This window comes from Triturus cristatus, chromosome 7, assembly GCF_964204655.1.
Source record: "Triturus cristatus chromosome 7, aTriCri1.1, whole genome shotgun sequence".
NCBI lineage: Eukaryota > Metazoa > Chordata > Amphibia > Caudata > Salamandridae > Triturus > Triturus cristatus.
Window position 1 is genome coordinate 724767348 of NC_140590.1, and position 18341 is coordinate 724785688.

The 18341-nt window shown below is 46.3% G+C and overlaps 1 protein-coding gene across 3 annotated transcripts in view; it reads right to left on the reverse strand.

The window, feature by feature from the left end:
• Positions 1-18341, reverse strand: part of SLC26A11 (solute carrier family 26 member 11) — a 256645-nt gene that overhangs the window by 146025 nt on the left and 92279 nt on the right. The window lies entirely within an intron of this gene.

The following is an 18341-nucleotide window of genomic DNA, read 5'->3' on the forward strand; positions in this document are numbered from 1 at the left end:
CCGCCCTCCTCTTCCTGAGCTCCAGTGAAATAGTCCTTTAGCTCAGCTTGGGAATGCTACTAATATTCACCTTACTGTTCCATTAAAGAGCTGTTAATTACTGAAAATTGAAAGTTTACAGCCCAGATGCTTATGTCTTGAGTTGACAGGCGATTGGGCAGGTGCTAGATTTTTGAGTTCACAACCACCCCAACGCACTACTTTCTCAATCAGACCTTCAAAAAATTACTTTAAAATAAGTTTCCTAATTACCATCACAATATCACTCATTGGAGCCTGTGATATTTACACACTCAACTGATGATCCCTTATTGCAGTTCTTAGCAGCAAGGTATCTCTCAGGTAATACTGGAGGTTGCACCCCTAAAACCACCTCTGTGGTTGGGACTGTGGCAGGTCAGTAACAGCAGCCCCGAGGGACCTGAAACAGGCTACAACACGCCAGAAGGAAGACCTTGAGATGGTTTGGGGATGCACTGGGTAATGTTGAATCCCCAGCAAAGCACAGTCTGGTGACTACCCCGGAGGTCCTCTCGAGTGGCCCTCAAGTAGAGGCAAAATGGTGGTCCAAGCTGCAGAGTGAGGCAGCCATGAAAGGATGTCTGAATGGAGGTGAAGGCAGCTGCACTGTTCAAGCACAGCAATTGATTTGGGGAGAGAAGCAGCTTTGGGGAATCCTCTTGTGAGGGAGCAGATTGTTGTAGCCTGAAGCCTTCGCACAGGGTTACGGAAACAGGAGAAGCACTGGCTTCAATTCAGCCTACAACCGATTTAAAAAAATAACCACAATCAGCAAATTTGAATAGTCTCAGATGGAGCGATAGCTTACAATTTAAATAGTTTCACGGTGTTTAGAATGTAGGTTGTTTGATCTATGGGTTAAGAATGTTTGTTATTAGTGGAACCTTTTTGCACTCTCACTGGCTTTCTGCAAGGTGAGCTTTATGATCTAATGCCTTATAAAGGCTGCATGCTTTCGCTCCTACCAATTAAAGTGACAATATGCACCTTCCCACCCGTATTCGAATGACTTATGCTACTAAAGGTTCTTTCCCTCGGTATGTCTACAGAGGTGATCACCATTTTCACTATTCCAACTATGGAATACATTATTGCTGGGTCTGCCAAGATAACTTCTAGTTGCAGTCAGTCTCTGAAAATATATTTGATTTAATATGCCCCACTCGTAATTAGATCTAGTGTAAGGAATATGCTACTTACCAGTATGCATCTGTTCTTGGCATGTAGAGCTGCAGATCTACACACTTGTGCATAGATCGCCATCTGGTGTTGGGCCCGGATGTTTGCAGTTGTTTTTCCTCTTGGAAAGTCTTTGGAAGTCACGAGGTCGGTGACTCCTCCTTTGGATGGTATTGCGCATGGGCTTCGGCTCCATCCTCAGATTGTTTTTCGCCAGCAGGGAAAGATGGAGCGTAGTAATACTAGTGAAGAGGTCCATGTGTGTTGTATCTAAATAAGATAAACTGGAACAGATAGAGGCAGCCGGGGAGGCGGGTGGGCGTGTGTAGATCTGCAGCTCTACATGCCAAGAACAGATGCATACAGGTAAGTAGCATATTCCGTTTGAGGCATATGAGCTGCAGATTACACACTTGTGCATAGATTATATAGCAGTACCCATCCTTAGCGGCGACCACCCGAATCTGTTGCAGTGGTTTGAAATTATGTTTTGAGTACAGCCTGGCCCACACTAGCTTGTTGCTTAGTTTGCACATCTACACAATAGTGTTTAGTGAAAGTGTGCGGTGTTGACCATGTAGCTGCTTTGCAGATATCATCTAATGGGATATTTCCTAGAAAAGCCATTGAAGCCACTATTTTACGTGTAGAATGGGCTTTAGGGGGAACGGATAGCGTTCGTTTTGCTTTATGGTAGCAAATTTGAATGCATTTGACAATCCACCTAGCTATCCCTGCCTTGGAGATGGGGTTGCCCTTGTGTGGTGGAGAGAAAGAGACAAACAGTTGTTTGGTCTTACAGAAAGGTTGTGTTCTCTCGATGTAGTAGAGTAAGGCTCGTTTGACATCTAGTGTGTGGAGAGCTCTTTCTGCAACGGTCTGTGGTTGCGAGAAGAATACTGGGAGTTCTACAGATTAGTTTAGGTGAAAGGGAGAAATGACTTTGGGGAGGAATTTCGGGTTGGTACGGAGAACAACCTTGTTATGGTGCATTTGTAGAAAGGGTTCTTGAATGGTAAGTGCTTGTATATCACTGACCCTTCTGAGGGAAGTGATGGCTACTAGAAAGGCGGTTTTCCATGTTAAGAATTGAAGTTCTTGCATTCATTTGGTCGTAACTCCGGCCTTGTCATCAACTGGGCTAAATCGTGCGTGTATGTTCTCTCTGGGGAGGCTCCTATCCTTCCGCGGGGCTGTCCTATCCAGATCGCCCCGCAGGGATTTAGGTACCTGGGTGTCTTCATTACCCTGGACGCGGAGGCCCGGTATGATCGGAACTTGCTTCCCCCCCTCCAGCGCCTGAAGGAGGATGTCGCGCGTTGGCGGCATTTGCCGCTCTCGCCGCTCGGCCGGGCGGCATTGTTTAAGATGATGTCGCTGCCGCGTTTCCTGTACGCTCTGCAGAATACAATGGACCTCGTCCCGGCGCGCTACTTCCGCGAGGTGGAGAGTTTGCAACGCCGCCTGTTCTAGGACGGGAGACCGCGTATCGCCCTGGCGAAGCTGACGCTCCCGTGGTATGACGGGGGGATTGCCCTCCCGGATATTAAACGGTATTATTGGGCCTCCCAGCTGGCTGCGATTAATCACGGCCTATACGGGCCCGCCCTAAACCCGGCCTTTGAAATGGATAAGATGCTACTGCCGGGTGGTGACTATAATCGAGCGCTCTACTCCAGCTCGCTTGACGCACGTCTGACGGGCCCCACGCGTGTCATGGTACGAGTGTGGCACGCGGCTAATGTAGCGATGGGGTGGAAGGATCGTTTGACCCGGGCGTCACCACTATACGCATCTGAGCAGTTGGGCTCCCTGTGGACCTCGAAGGGCTTCGAGAAGTGGGACATGATAGGCATCAGCAGGGTGGGGGATCTCTGGACGAGGGGGGGATTCAAAACGTTCGAGATGCTGCAGACGGAATTCCAGTTGCAGGACAGGGAGTACTTTCGGTATATGCAGATCCGTCATGCACTATGCTCCGCCTTCCCGGACGTCGCCTCCATCCCGGAGTACTCCCCTCTGGAGGATAGAGTGCTGGATGGACATGTACCGGAAAGCACGATCTCATTAATCTATAAAAAACTGATTAATGACCGCTCGGGATTGCTGACTACTCTTCGTGAGGCTTGGGTTGCCGATGGATTGGAGCTGGACGACGAGGACTGGGTCTCTGCGGTGGCCTCCCCGAAAGAGGTAGCCATACCGGCCCGCCTTCGCTTCGTCCAGCTCAAGATACTCCATAGGGTCTACATAACGGGGCCAAGGCTATTGCGTATGGGCTATGCTGTGGACGGGTTGTGTAAGCGTGGGTGTGGTTCTTTGGGGACCTTTCTTCATATTTTGTGGGAATGCCCAGAGGTGGAGCGATTCTGGCGTGGTGTGCATGAGGTCCTGCGGGTGGTTACGCGTGTGTCGCTACTGCCCGAAGCGAGGAGATGCCTGTTGAACGTGTGGGAACCAACCGACTACTCGGCGCCACAGACGTGGTGGGTGACTCTGGGATATATGGTGGCCAAGCGCGATATTGCTCAACTGTGGGGTTCCCAGAGGTCCCCGACTGTTTCGGCCTGGAAGGAAAATATGGACTGGTGCATGTTTCGGGAAAAGGTGGTGTATGTAGCGAGAGGTAAGCCTGGGACATGGGTGAAAGTATGGGGCCCCTGGAACGCCTACCGCGGGGGAATCTGTGCCCCGCCGTTATTGCCCGATCCATCGCCTGCCCCGTCCCCTTAGCCGGTTTAGCTCTCCGGTACCGGGCACTGAGTCCACCCAGTCCCTGTCCTGACCTTCTCCCCCCCTTGATACTCCTATGGATTGGTAGGGTCCCCCTTCTAGGGGAGCACGTGCTGCTGTTTTTGATTGTGGGTTGCCTTGTGGTTTGATTTTTTGTTGTTATTTATGTTAAAAAGAAACCGTTATGTGGGGTCCGGATGGTGTGGCCATCAACGCTGCTAACTCCTGTACGTTTCCCTTTGCCGCAGCATGCGTTCTACTGTGTGTATCATATGCTCCTCTTGTTCGCTAGCGGCCGGCCTGAAGGTTGTAGGCCCATCTTTGTATATTCTTTGAACTTTGTAATAAACGGTTTCAAAAAAAAAAAAAAAAAAAAAAAAAAAGAATTGAAGTTCACATTTGTGTAGTGGTTCGAAGGGAGGTCCCATTAGTCTTGTGAGAACGATATTTAGATTCCACACAGGTGAGGGTGGCACTCTGGGGGGAATTATTCTTTTAAGGCCTTCCATGAAGGCTTTAATGGCAGGTACTCTAAAGAGTGATAGATGTTGCCTGTTTTGTAGGTAAGCTGCTATGGCTGCGAGGTGCAGTCGAATGGACGTATAGGCTAGATTGCACCTTTGTAGGTGAAGTAAGTAGCCTATGATGTGTTGAATGGACACATCTAGGGGATTGATGGTGTTGTTGTGACAATAGAAAATAAAACGTTTCCACTTAGCGGCGTAGCACGCTCTAGTGGTAGGTCGCCTAGCTTCTTTGATGACGTTCATACAGTCAGGGGTAAGATTTAGGTAACCGAATTCTAGGATTTCAGGAGCCAGATCGCAAGGTTGAGCTGAGCTGGGTCCGGGTGTCTGATCTCTCCATGGTTCTGGGTTAAGAGGTGTGGAGAGAGGTGTAATTTTTGGTGCGGTACTACAGATAGTTCCAGCAGTGTGGTGTACCACAGTTGTCTGGCCCAAGTTGGAGCTACTAGGATTAGTGTGAGGGAGTGTTGTTGTAGTTTGCGCACCACTAGTGGAATGAGTTGGAGAGGCGGAAAAGCGTACGCAAATCTGCCTGACCAGTTCATCCATATCGCATTTCCTTTGGACAATGGGTGTGGATATCTGGCGGCGAAGCTTGGGCATTTGGTGTTTTCGTGGGTGGCGAAGAGGTCTATCTGTGGATGCCCCCACCTTTGAAAGTACGGGTGAAGAACTTGCGGGTGGAGTTCCCACTCGTGGATTTGTTGTGTTTGTCTGCTGAGCAGATCCGCCACAGTGTTTTGGACTCCTGGGACATGCTGAGCTAGGAGAAAGATTTTCTGGGGTATGGCCCATCTCCATATGCTCTGTGCTAGTTGAGAGAGCTGTGGAGAGTGTGTGCCGCCTTGTTTTTGAATATAATACATGGCTGTCATGTTGTCTGTGCGGATTAGGACTGCCTTGCCTGAAATCTGTGTTTGAAAAGATTTTAGGGCTAAGAAGATTGCTAGTAACTCCAGATGGTTGATATGGAGTAACTTCTGTTGAGGTGTCCATTTGCCCTGCATGGTGAGATGTAATAGATGAGCTCCCCAGCCGGAGAGCGATGCGTCTGTTGTTAGTACTATCTGGGGAACCGGGTCCAGGAACGGTCGACCTTTGGAAAGGTTTGTGGTGGTCCACCACTGCAGAGAGCAATGGGTACGACCGTCTACCAACACCAGATCTGTTAATTGACCTTGGGCCTGGTTCCATTAGCGCGCTAAGCACTCTTGGAGAGGACGCATCTGGAGTCTTGCGTGAGGTACTATGAAGATGCAAGAGGCCATCATCCCTACTAGTTGCATAAACACTCGAGCTGGAAGGGAGTGCTGTGCGATGAATTTTGCGCGTAAAGCCTGAATGCTTGCAATCCTGGCAGGATTGGTGTAGGCTAGCGCTCTTGAGGTGTCTATGGTGGCACCGAGGTATTGTTTTATGTGGGATGGTTGTAGATGGGGCTTTTCGTGGTTTACCATGAAGCCTAGCTGGTGGAGTAGCTGGATAGTGGTTTGCGTGTGTTGTACACACGGATTGTATGAACTGGCTTTTATCAACCAGTCGTCTAGGTATGGAAGACATGAATGTGTTGTCTTTGCAGATGTGCTGCCACCACTGCTAGGCACTGGTGAATACTCGTGGTGCGGTTGTGACTCAGAACGGGAGTACTTTGAATTGGTAGTGTTGTCCGTCCACTACAAACCTGAGGTACTTCCTGTGAGCGTTGTGCACTGGAATGTGGAAATGAGCGTCTTTTAGGTCCAAAGTGGTCAGGAAGTCGTTTTGGGAAAGCAGTGGAAGTACCTGCTGAAGCGTTACCATGTGAAAATGGTCTGAGTGTATGTATCTGTTTGGGGGCCGGAGGTCTAGGATGGGCCGTAGAGTCTCGTCCCTTTTTGGTATGAGAAAATATAGGGAATAGACCCCCAAATTTTGTTGGTTGGTAGGAACATGTTCTATTGCTTTTTTCTACAGGAGGGAGATTACCTCCTGCTTTAGGAGTATTAGATGTTCTGGTGACATTAGGCGTTGTCTGGGTGGAATGTTTGGGGGGGTAGATATTAGTTCTAGGCAGTAGCCTGACCAAATTATTTGTGTGACCCATTTGTCTGAGGTGATGGTAGCCCAGACAGGAAGGAAATTTTGGAGTCTGCCCCCGACCGGAGTGGGATGGTCTGGGGGGAGTGGAGGGAAGTCATTGGGTAGGTGCGGTGGCAGAGCGGGCGGTGTTTGTTTTGCCTCTGGCTTTGTTATTGTTGCCCCTGTAGCCGCCTCTTTGGTAACCCCTTGTAAAAGTGGACTGGGTAGGGGCTTTATATGAAGTGGAAGCGGTGTCTGAGGAGTAGCCTCTGGATGTGCTCCGAAAGGAAGAGCGGCGAAAGGAGCGCCTGGGAGGGTGTGATTGTAAGGCTCCCATAGATTTTGCCTTGTCTGTGTCCTTTTTCATCTTTTCTAGGGCCTCATCCACTTTCGGGCCAAACAGATGTTCCTGGACAAACCGGAGATCCTTAGCCAGGCATGGCGACGGAGGAGGACGCTAGTATTGATGGCCCTGGAGGCTGTGTCTGCTGCATCTAGGGCCCAACGTATGGAGGTATTAGTAATGGTTTTGCCCTCCTGAAATAGCTTGTTGGCCCTAGGATTGTATTTATCAGGCAGAAGGTGCATTATGGCTTCTAATTCATCATAATGGGCCCTTTCATACCTGGCTAGAAGCGCTTGTGTATTAGCGATACACCATATGTTGGCAGCTTGGGATGCAGTACGCTTGCCTGATGCGTCCAAGAGTTTAGACTCTTTGTCAGGTGGTGGTGCTTCGCCTGACGCCTGGGAGTTGGCCCTTTTACGTGCTGTGGACACTACCAGAGAATCTAGTGGCGCTGGCCCTCTGATGTAGGAGGGATCTGTAGGGACGGATTTATATTTCTTTTCAATGCGCGGGTCAATGACCCTGGCTCTGACTGGGTCCTTAAAAACCTCCGGCGCATGTTTTATAACGCCTTTGAGCATAGGCAATATGGAGGTGGTCCTATGTGTGGTGTCAAACGTGTCGAGGAGGAAATCCTCCTCCACGGGGTCGGTATGGAGATTTACCCCGTGATAGTGTGCCGCCCTTTGTAGTAATGGTTGAACCCCGATGAGTCTTCTGGTGGGGAAGGTCTGGAAGGGTAAAGATCATCCTGTGGGACGTTAGGGATGTCAGGGATATTATAATCGTCCCATGGGTCTGGGGATCCTGTGGGAGTGGGGTCCCCTGTAGGTACGTCCTGGGGCACGTCTCCTATGTCATCATATGGATCCCCCTGATCATCATCATCCGGAGAGGGTGTTGGGGAATGATGAGGTGGGGGTGGAGAAGGTGGAGGAGGGGAAGGTGGAGGGGGCGATGGAGGTGGGGAAGGTATTCTGAAAGGGGAGGTAGCAGAGTCCTTCCTCTTTGGAGGTGGAGGCGGAGCAGGTTTCTCCAGTTGTTTCTTTTTGATAGAGAGCATTAAATGTCCAGTCTTGGGATCCTTGGTTAGTGTTTTTTGTAAGGGATCCGGTGTAAAGAGTTCTGGTGAGGTTGGTTGGTCCGTCGGCGCCGAAGGCATCGGGGCCGTTGGTTTCTTAGCTTTATCTGTGCTGGTTCATTGTTTGGAACCCTGCTTGGAAAGGTCCGATTGTTTGGTAGGCGCCGAGATGGATTTCGGCTTCGAAGTGTGGGTGCCGGTGGCCTTGTGTACTTTTGTCGGTCCCGAAGATGGTGTCAGTACCGAGGGGCTGGAGCTGGGTTTCGACACCGAATGTTTCGGTGCGGGGCTCGGTGTCGAAGTGGAGGCCGCTTTCTGTTTCGGTGCCGAAGAGTGTTTATCGGCACCGACGGTGGGCTGGCTCGAGCCCGAGCTGCCGGAAGGCTTAATCGGCTTCTTTACCGGTCCCGAAGGTGCGGTGTGGGAAGCAGTGTCTTTGGTCTTGCTTAGGCCCGGAGGCGAAGGCGTGACCGAAGCCTTTTTCGGTGCCGGCGAGGGTGTGGGGGGTATAGATCAGTACTCACGACCCTCTGTGCCGGAGTGATGTCCTCCACATCTGAATCGTTGGCTTCGGAGGCGCTGACGAGTCCCTCGTCAGTGTAATGTTGTTCTGGAGCGTCAACGCCTTCCCCGAAGATGTCGTCCGGAATCGCCGTCGACGAGTGTGCCATGGGTCTTCTTGCCCTTCGGTCCCGAATAGTTTTCTTGGACCGGAAGGACTTGCACGCCGGACAGTCTCGAGCCTCGTGTTCAGGGGAGAGGCAGAGATTGCATACTTCGTGGAGATCGGTGTGGGGGAATTTGGACCCACATCGAGGGCACTTTTTAAAGGGAGTCCTTTCCATTAGCCAGGACCAGAGCTTGGGTAGGCCCGAAGGCTGTCGTCGACGACTGGAATCGAAGGTCTTGCCGATGAGAGGCGCGTCGAGTGGGAGATCGCGATCGAAAACAATCCCGCGAATTGGGGTGAGGATTGCGCGTCGATAGTCGAACTGGAAGCTGTTCGGAACCGGAGCGCGAAGATTACATCCGAGCCCGATGGCGGAAAAAAACAATCTGAGGATGGAGCCGAAGCCCATGCGCAATACCATCCAAAGGAGGAGTCCCCGACCTCGTGACTTCCAAAGACTTTCCAAGAGGAAAAACAACTGCAAACATCCTGGCCCATCACCAGATGGCGATCCATGCACAAGTGTGTAATCTGCAGCTCATATGCCTCGAACAAATTGTTTTTACTGCCCAACTGATCTTTTGAAAATAATATTGACAGACTGGCTTTTTTGCCTGTGTTTTTCACATGTTGGATCTGCAAATGGACATCCATTAATTACCTGGAGACCCAGGCAGTGAGAATGATGCCATTTTGCCACTTTGCATCAGCCTCTACATCAGGATTGAGAAAGCAAGCAAAGAGAGGGAAAGTAGCCCCTCTCCATTGACAATACTGTGTGCCTTTGGTGTACATCTCTCATATGTATATGTACTGTGGGCTATCGCAAGATAATACCTGAGCTGAAGGTGTGGGAGAGTTCTATTTCCATTTCCTCTTCCACAGGCACTTCATCACTTGCACTCCAGGGAATGCAGATACAATTGTGAATGGAGGCGAGGGAATCAGAAACACAATTCGCTGCCTGCAGGTAGCAGTAAGTTAATGCTTCCTGGTTAGCACCTCCTGAGAGACACCGCGCCCGAACTGCCTTATTTTGCCTCTCGGTTTTGCACCTGATCAGCTTTCGTTTTTTTTATAAAAACATGTTTTGGGGCATTTGTTGACATTTGAAAAACATTCAGAATCATATTTATTGTGAGGGTTCAAATTGCAACATCATATCCATTGAGAATATTAATCACGTCTGTAAAAAACTGGCTTATTATTTGAGGTGAGGGACTACACACTTCAAAGATGAATCTCAACCCTTGTCAGAGTCAATCCTAAAAAGTCACTAAATTAACCGGAGCTCAACCCCCTCGTAGCTATGGCTCAGAGCAGACAGGCTTAACTTAGGGCACAGTGTGAAGTATTTAGGCAGTACCAAAACAGCAATAAAGTTAAAATGGAAAACAATAAAAATCCCATATCAAATTGGAAAAATAGAGTACAATTCAATAAACAAAATGACAAAAACTCAATAAGGGGACCCAGAAATATGGATTTTTAAAGAGTGAAGTAGAAACAGCACCAAGAAAAAGTAGAGTACCAATGATAGTCAATGGTTTTGGTAGACCTGACCAAAGTGCATTTTCAGGCCAACTGCGTTGAAGCCTGTGTCAGACATACCCAGTGGATTGGTCTCATTAAATGTCAGGGAGGGAGAAAGTTTGAAAAAGGTACTAAGTCCCACTGGTCTGGAGGAAAGGTTTTCAAGTTTCCAGTCTTTCTTCTGGTACATTTCTAGTGCCCTGGGGACATCAGGAGAGGAACTTAGAAACTCACTGAGTATTAGGCAGAGGTCAACAGCATAGTCTAGTTGCCAGGAAAGGGCCTCTTGCAGCTGGCTGTCTTCGTGCAGTCACACAGGTGATCTAGCCAACTGACCCTTAAAGTCCACTTCTTTGTCCTGGGTACTAGGCAGAGGTCAACAGCATAGTCTAGTTGCCAGGAAAGGGCCTCTTGCAGCTGGATGTCTTCGTGCAGTCACACAGGTGATCTAGCCAACTGACCCTTGAAGTCCACTTCTAAGTCCTGGGTACAAGAGGGAGCAGGCCCAGTCCTTTACGGCTCCTCTCAGTCTTCTCATCTTCTGCGGTCCAGAAAGTGTTCTGAAAAGGGTGTTTCAGGATGCCACATTTATGCCTATCACCAACTAGTGGGTGTGGGGACTCCTGGCACCTCCCTAACTAATGAGATAAAAGTTCTCTGGTCCTGACCTACCAACATTTGTAGTAGTTCCTGTTTGCCTTTCTGTAATCAGACACAAAATGCAATGTGCCAAGGCAAATCCAAGATTGCAAAGGTCTTCGGGCACACTAAACCTGGGCTCTGAGGCAGGGAGTGGAAGTAGAAAGTGTACAATGGTAATCTTAGTGTCCTCCTACATCTAACACTGAAGTCCAGTTTGAAGCAGGAAGTGTACCCAGAACAAAACCAGAGACAGGTGCCTGTTAGAACAAGAGCAAGGTCTTTCAGCAGCCCGACAGGGAATCCACATGAATTCTCTTGCAATTCTGCTCTCTCCCTCTCAAGTGCGCCCAAGGGTTGCATGTGACTAAAAAGACCTGTCATGCAGGATTTGACACTGCCCCCAGCCTGCATATTCTGTTCAGCTCACAGGAGTCATCTTTGCCCATTCAAGTCAGCCTATTGTATGCGCCTGGGAGGCATTTCACACCTATTTACGCGTATTCAAGGTTAATCACTGACTAGGCTAATGATAGGGTGCTAATGCAACATAGTCGCTTAGAGCTTCAGGCAAGAAGAGGTAACTTTGTAAAAGTCACTTTTCCTTAATATTTAGAATCAGACTTCACCATAGAATTAGATTTTGGGCCTTATCACTGTAGGTACGTGGTAATATTAATGTTCTAAATGCCCTAATTTTAAATACTAAGGGCCAGATGTACTAAAGGTTTTTTGCATGTGCAAATGGGTTTTAGACCTGTTTGCGTCCGCAAAAAACCTGTGGCCCATGTAATAATCCTGTTTTGCGAGTCGCAAATCAATTTGCAACTCCCAAAATAGGATTAGTGACTCGCTATTAGGACACGGTGTTCCAAGGGCGTCCCTTCCTCATAGCGACTCCTTAAGCTATGTAAGAATGTTTTGCGACAGCAATTGAAATGTGACGCAATTTGCAACTCGCTAACTGGCGGGTCATACATCTGGCCCTTAGTAACCTATCTTGTGGACTACAATGTTTACATAGAGGTGTCTTGAAAATGATAAGAGGGAGATTTTTACCTGTCAAAAAGGGTTATTTTTTGACAGGTCGCACTGCAGGGTTACCACTGCAGAGTCAATCTACACAGGGTAGGGATCAAGCAAGGTATGCTTTACGAGTGTACTGAACAGAACAATAGGTGCTGCAGTACACTAGTGGTATTTAACTTGTAGTCCCTCAGTAAACTTTGTAATCTACATACTAGGGACTTGTAGACACATTAAAAATAACAATTAGTAATAAGGTCAATTCAGCTATGTTTGCAGGGAGAGCACAGGTATATAATTATTGGTTAGCGGGGTAAAGTGTTGTAAAACTAGTGAAAGGAATCATGGGTGGGACAGAACGGAAAAGCAGGAAGCTTTTTCTATTGTGAACATTGTATTAAATATGGATGTAGGCCAAAATTAGTATTATAAGAAGTAGATCCAAAGTGTATGTTAGTTGAGACTGACTTGTGCTTCGCTCATAGCACATCACTCTCCCAGCTGAATTAGCCTGGCATGTACTATAAACCTTTTTGTACTCCCTTTTGTTGCAGATGTGGTGATTAAATGATTTGCACTGCTTAAAGGATTTTTTCCCCGACATCGTGGCAGAGCCAGCCAAGAGATCCCCTTTGCTCCTGCCTGCTGCTGGGGAGGTTCTCCTTCGGGGCCCCTTCGGACAACTAATTTAGTTGTGCACAATTTGAAGAGGATGACAGACGCCCGTTGATACGAAAGATCTGTTTTTTGGACGACAGGGGTACCGGTCTGGGGGACATCTGCAGCGGCCAGATAAGGTAGGAAAAAAGGGCAATTGTCGAATCCTTGTGTATTGATCCACAACTGTTACAAACGGAGATGTGTATTTAGTTAATCCTGGCAGACCTTTGTTTAGGAATCGTCAGAGAGGAAGAGAGAGAGAGAGTGAGAATTAAATGTGTTTTGTTGATCCTAACAGACCTTTTGTTGAGGAATCGTCAGAGAAATAGAGGTTTATTTAGTTAAACTTGGCAGACTGTTTTTCTTTCCCCATGGGAATTATTAGAGAAATAGGAATTATCTAAGAGGTTTATCCTGACAGTTTGAGTTAGGAAAACGTCAGAGAAAGAGGAAAGGTTGACATTTTGTATTTATATGTCATGTGAGTTGTTTTTCTAAATATATATGTATATATAAATATAATGTAGATTTGTGATTGTTATATCATGTGTAATAGATTATGAGTTCTCTTGCATTATTAGAGGTACCAACTGTATTTTTAGTGTGAACTACATTAGGACAGTAGCCTTTAAGAATAATAAAAGTTTTTGGGTAGATTAAAAGGAAAATTGTGAGGTCATGCCTTTCTTTAAGAAATCTTCTAAGGGGAGGCAGGGAGACAAAGGGACTCCTTTAGGCCATATGATTTCCACATTTCCAGGAGACTCTGACAGAATAAAAAGACATTGTCAGGAATGGGCAGAAGGCACAGAGACGTCCCTGGTTCCATGGCCCCCAGATGGCTCTTTTGATAATACAGTGATAGCCCATGTAATATCATATATCTTAGGAGCATATAAAGGAGATAAGAGAACAAAAAGATTAGTATCATTGGACATGTGGAAGATATTCAGTCAGGATTCACATGTTGAAGCCACACACCACCCCAACATATTCTGAGATAATTAAAGGGCCCTTATGCCGTCAGGGTATGTATCCATCATTGGCAGTGGAAGATAAGGAATCCACTACCTCAATAGACTCAGTGGACACTGATGTTCCAGCTTTAGGCTATAAAGATCCGATATTAATTCCTTTGACTGACATAAACAAAGTTACACCAAAGGTTGGTGACTTATTAAAAATGGGGGAGGTTGATTTTGCTCAAACAATTAATAAAGACCCTCTTAAACCTGAAAAAGTATATGAGGGAACAGTGTCCTTAACAGGAGACATTTCAGTAAAATTAAGACAAGACAACAATGGATAATTGCTGGAACAAAAGTCAAAAGATATATTAGAATGGGCTAGCACGATTCCTCAAAACTCAAGTGAGGGAAATGGATATTATACTAGCACCCCACAGGTGAAGTTTGATTTAGGGGCATGATCAAAAACATATCAGGAAGAGGATAAGGGTTAGCGTGCCATGACCACCACTGTAAAGGGAATACAGAATACAATTAAGAGATTAAGCATTATTGCTGATGACTGTTCAAATATATGTAATTCCATATCATTTAAACCAGATGCAAAGCCAGTTGTAAGGGACATAGGATATGGTCTAGAAATCAAGAATGTGCCAGGAGAGGATGAGAAAGATGAGGAAGAAATAAACTCAGTGGAGAGTGAAACTAGAAGAGTTCTTGACCGGGAACGCATGGAATTGTGGCAAGAGGCTAAGAACAGAAATGCTGAAATAAATAGAAGAAGATTAGAGGAACAAAGTGCTTTTAGAGAACAATTAAAAGGAGAGCAGGTGTTTCCCAGTAGTACAACAAGGTCTGGGCGTCTATTTCACGCAGAGGGTATGATAGAGTTAGGACAAAGTTCCCCTCCAGCTGAAGTAAGATCCTTTCATGTACAAAATATGCAGGGAATAGCAAGTTTTATACAGAGAAAAGAAAGGCAAGGAAACAGTGACTTGACACCCAATGAAATATTAGCAAAGGGAGAAAATAGTTGGTATAATGTTGTCCCATTTACTAACAGCCTTACAGGATGGACAGCAGGTATGGTGCCACAGATGAAAGTGTGGCCAAGAGCAGGATCCTTTGACCCTGAATTGATAAATATGGCTGATTTATGTATTTTTCAGGGTTATGGGGATCCAGAGTGGGATTATGATTAAATGCAACAAAGTCTGTGTGTGTGGAAGAAATATGCTTTAAGATCTGACACACCGTATGAGGGACATGGTGACAGGAATACCACTGTAATGCAGATGCCACTGGTGTATAAGACACAGGGAGCACAGCCTGTCTATGTTCCATGGCAACACATGGATAAAGAACATCTAAAGGCCTGCCTCCATTACATGAAGGAGCAGGGAAATGGATAAAAGCATTTGAAAATGCAACAGCTGGGATACCTTTAGCTCTTGGGGATGTAAAGAGCCTTTTGAGCTCCATAGTAGGGGATGAGGTGGATAGTATAATGAGAAGTGCAGGGATACAAGGAGTAACTATTACTAAAGGAAAACATGATGGGTCTGATTTTGGTGTTGTGCGCTCTAGAGTGTGGGCTGAATTAAGGAATAGGTACCCAGACCGACCAGATATTGGGGCATTGATGACACAAACTATGTCTCCAGGACAGTCCTGTGCAGACTACATAACACTGATGAAGAAAAAGTGGGAAGCAGATGTAGGACCTGTAGACATGGGAGGTAGTTGCAGATTATTCTACAATGTTTTAAAACAGGGGCTACCAGGAGATATACAAGACCATTTAGATCAGATTGTGGCTTTAGATGTAAAACCCTGGGCAGAAATACAAGCACATATTATACATTTTTGTAGAAAAAAAGGAAGAAAAGGAAAGGAGGAATAAAGACCAAAGTGACAGAGCCCAAGCTAAACTGGTGACATAAAAGATACAGAAAAATGAGAAGGAAAAGACAGGAAAAGAAATGACTGTGCAGGTTCCTGTTGCAAACAGGGAGCAAGGAAGGGATCAAAGAGAGGGGAGACGGATGCAAGGAAGAAGAAATTTTAAATGCCATTACTGCGGTAATATTGGACATTTTATTTTTTTCTGAATGTCGCTTTAAGAAGAGTGATGAAGCGCAGGGAGTGATAGGAATAGGGAGAGGAAGGGGAAGACAAAATGTGAACACGTCAGGGCCAGCGCCTCAATATGGTCCTTATCAGTATGCCCCCTATACTCAACAACAAATAACTCCACTACCACAGGTTTATATGCCACAACAGAAATTTGCTAACGTACCTATTCAAGGGGCACCAGCACCTGTTGTGCAGGCAGGAGGCCAGCATCAGGTGCAGACTAATGCACTGGTGAGCACAGGGAGTCAAGGACAAGGGTGAGAGATTGTTCAAGGTGGAAACCCCTTTTATCATACAGCCTGATGGGACGCACCAGGGAATCCCAATAGTACTGTGGTAGCTAGGACTATAGACCCAGAGGAAGAACCAATGGTAGAAATGATCATAATGGGAAGGAGGTATGCTTTTTTGGTTGATACAGGGGCAACAAAATCTTGCCTCTCAGAAGGAAATGTTCCATTGTCCTCTGCCACCTTGGATACGCAGGGCTTCTCTGGTGAAGTACAGCGCATTCCATACACAACACATGTGCCCATAGAGGTGGCAGGAGTGCGAACGCAGGAGCGTTTCCTTTATTCTCCTAATTCACCAGCAGATTTATTAGGAAGGGATATCATGTCTAAATTAAACATGACAATAAGATTTTCCTCTGATGGGTCCATGACATGTGACATACCAGGGCAAGCGAAATGTGGGATACATTTACTAAGAATACCAGAGGAAAATGTGGTTGGATGGGCAGAGCCAGTGCATTATAAATTGCTAGCGGATGCAGTACTTACGGTTCTGAAGACAGAGGAAATACTTTTAGGGAGATGGATGGAATTACCACCAAGATTAATTTTTAGGAGACAAGCTGGTGGTGATGAACTAGGACAGGTGAATACCCTTTATCTTGAGTGCATGGAAATATCCAGAAGGTGGGGCGCTCTGGTGGCATCAGATAATGATGGAGGAACTTGGAAGGTTCTGATTTTTCTTATGCCTGGTCTGAGACCGCGGGACATTTCTGATTCAGAACTCTTTTCAGACGATCCCACCACGACTGAGATAGTTTTACACACACTGCACCCTTGTTAGTACGTGTTTACCATTCACAGACCACGTTTCCAGTTGTGCCATCCCCCTCCAATGATATTGAAGCACTTGTAGCAGTCCCACCTTGTCTCTGGACATCAGCTCCAAATGAGGTAGGACTGATACTATCTGCAGAACCATTTAAGATAAAGTTGAAGCCAGGTGCACAATTGCCACGTGTAAAACAGTATCCACTGTCTAAAGAAGCAAAAGAAGGTATTAGAGGGACAATACAAAGACTGAAGGATCAGGGAGCCTGTATTCCTGTCCATCACCTTGTAACACAGCAATTTATCCTGTGAAAAAATCTACAGGTAATACTTGGAGGATGGTTCAGGATTTTCGCCCCCTTAATGCCATAGTATTAGCAGAGTACCCCATAGTGCCAGACCCATCTGTGATATTGACTAATATACCAAGTAACAGCAAATGGTTTTCTGTGGTGGATTTAAAGAATGCTATTTTTAGCATACCTTTACATCCTGACAGTCAATATTTGACAGCCTTCAGTTTTGATGGTGAACAAATCCAGTACTCTAGACTCCTGCAAGGCTATTGTGAGTCTCCATCTGTGTTTAATAGAGTATCGAGAGATGACTTGTTAAATTTCCAGTCAGACAGTACAGTTTTACAATATGTAGATGATTTATTAATATGCAGTAAAACAGAATCTGAATGTGTTCTGGACACTGTCAATCTCCTAACGCTACTTGCTACTAAGGGATACAAAGTGGACAAGAAAAAATTACAGTTTGTGCAAAAAGCAGTGCTGTATTTGGGCCAAGTGTTGTCCGCAGATGGCAAAAAGATAGCAGGTTCTAGAATACAAACTATACGTGATCAGCCTCAGCCCAAGATAGTAAAAGACATGCAGAACTTTCTAGGCCTTTGTAATTTTGTACGTCAGTGGGTATTTGATTATGCTACCATCATACAACCACTATTATATGCAATGAAGCAAGCTAAAACTGACAACACAGGCATACAGTGGAGTGATGACAGCATAAGTGCATTTCAGACAATGAAAGAAGCAATTGCTTCAGCCCCAGTGCTAGCAAATCCAGACTATACAAATAATTTTTTTCAGTTTTCTGCTGCCACAGAAGATTCCATGATATCAGTCCTTACTCAAAAATACCCAATGGGTCATAAACCCGTTGCCTATTTTAGTGGACTATTAGATCCAGTAATGAAAGGTCACTTTCCTTGTGAGCGAGCGCTTGCAGCAGCAGCTTTTGCAGTAGAAAAGAGTAGTACTATTACAGCAGGATGCCCTGTAACATTGTATGTTGAGCACTCTCCATTTGCTGTGCTGCAGAAAAGTAAAAGTACACTGAGCACTCAAAGAGCAACAGGTTATGAAGTAATACTGTCAAACCATTCTATCTGCATTGAGCGAGTACACTCAGTCAATCCTGCAACTTTTTTAGTGCACCCACTAGAGCCCACTGATCATGACTGTAGTGCAACATTGGAGGAGGACGATCACCTGGCACATGAAGACCCCTTGCCTGATGGCTGACAATTGTTTATTGATGGTTCCTCATGGATAGACCAGGAGACAGGTAAAAGACATACAGGTGCAGCTGTTGTTGAGGCTATTGTTACACCTACTGATTATACCTTACATACATTGCACCTCTTACCCTTGCCATCCCAAGACTCAGCCCAAGTGGCTGAATTA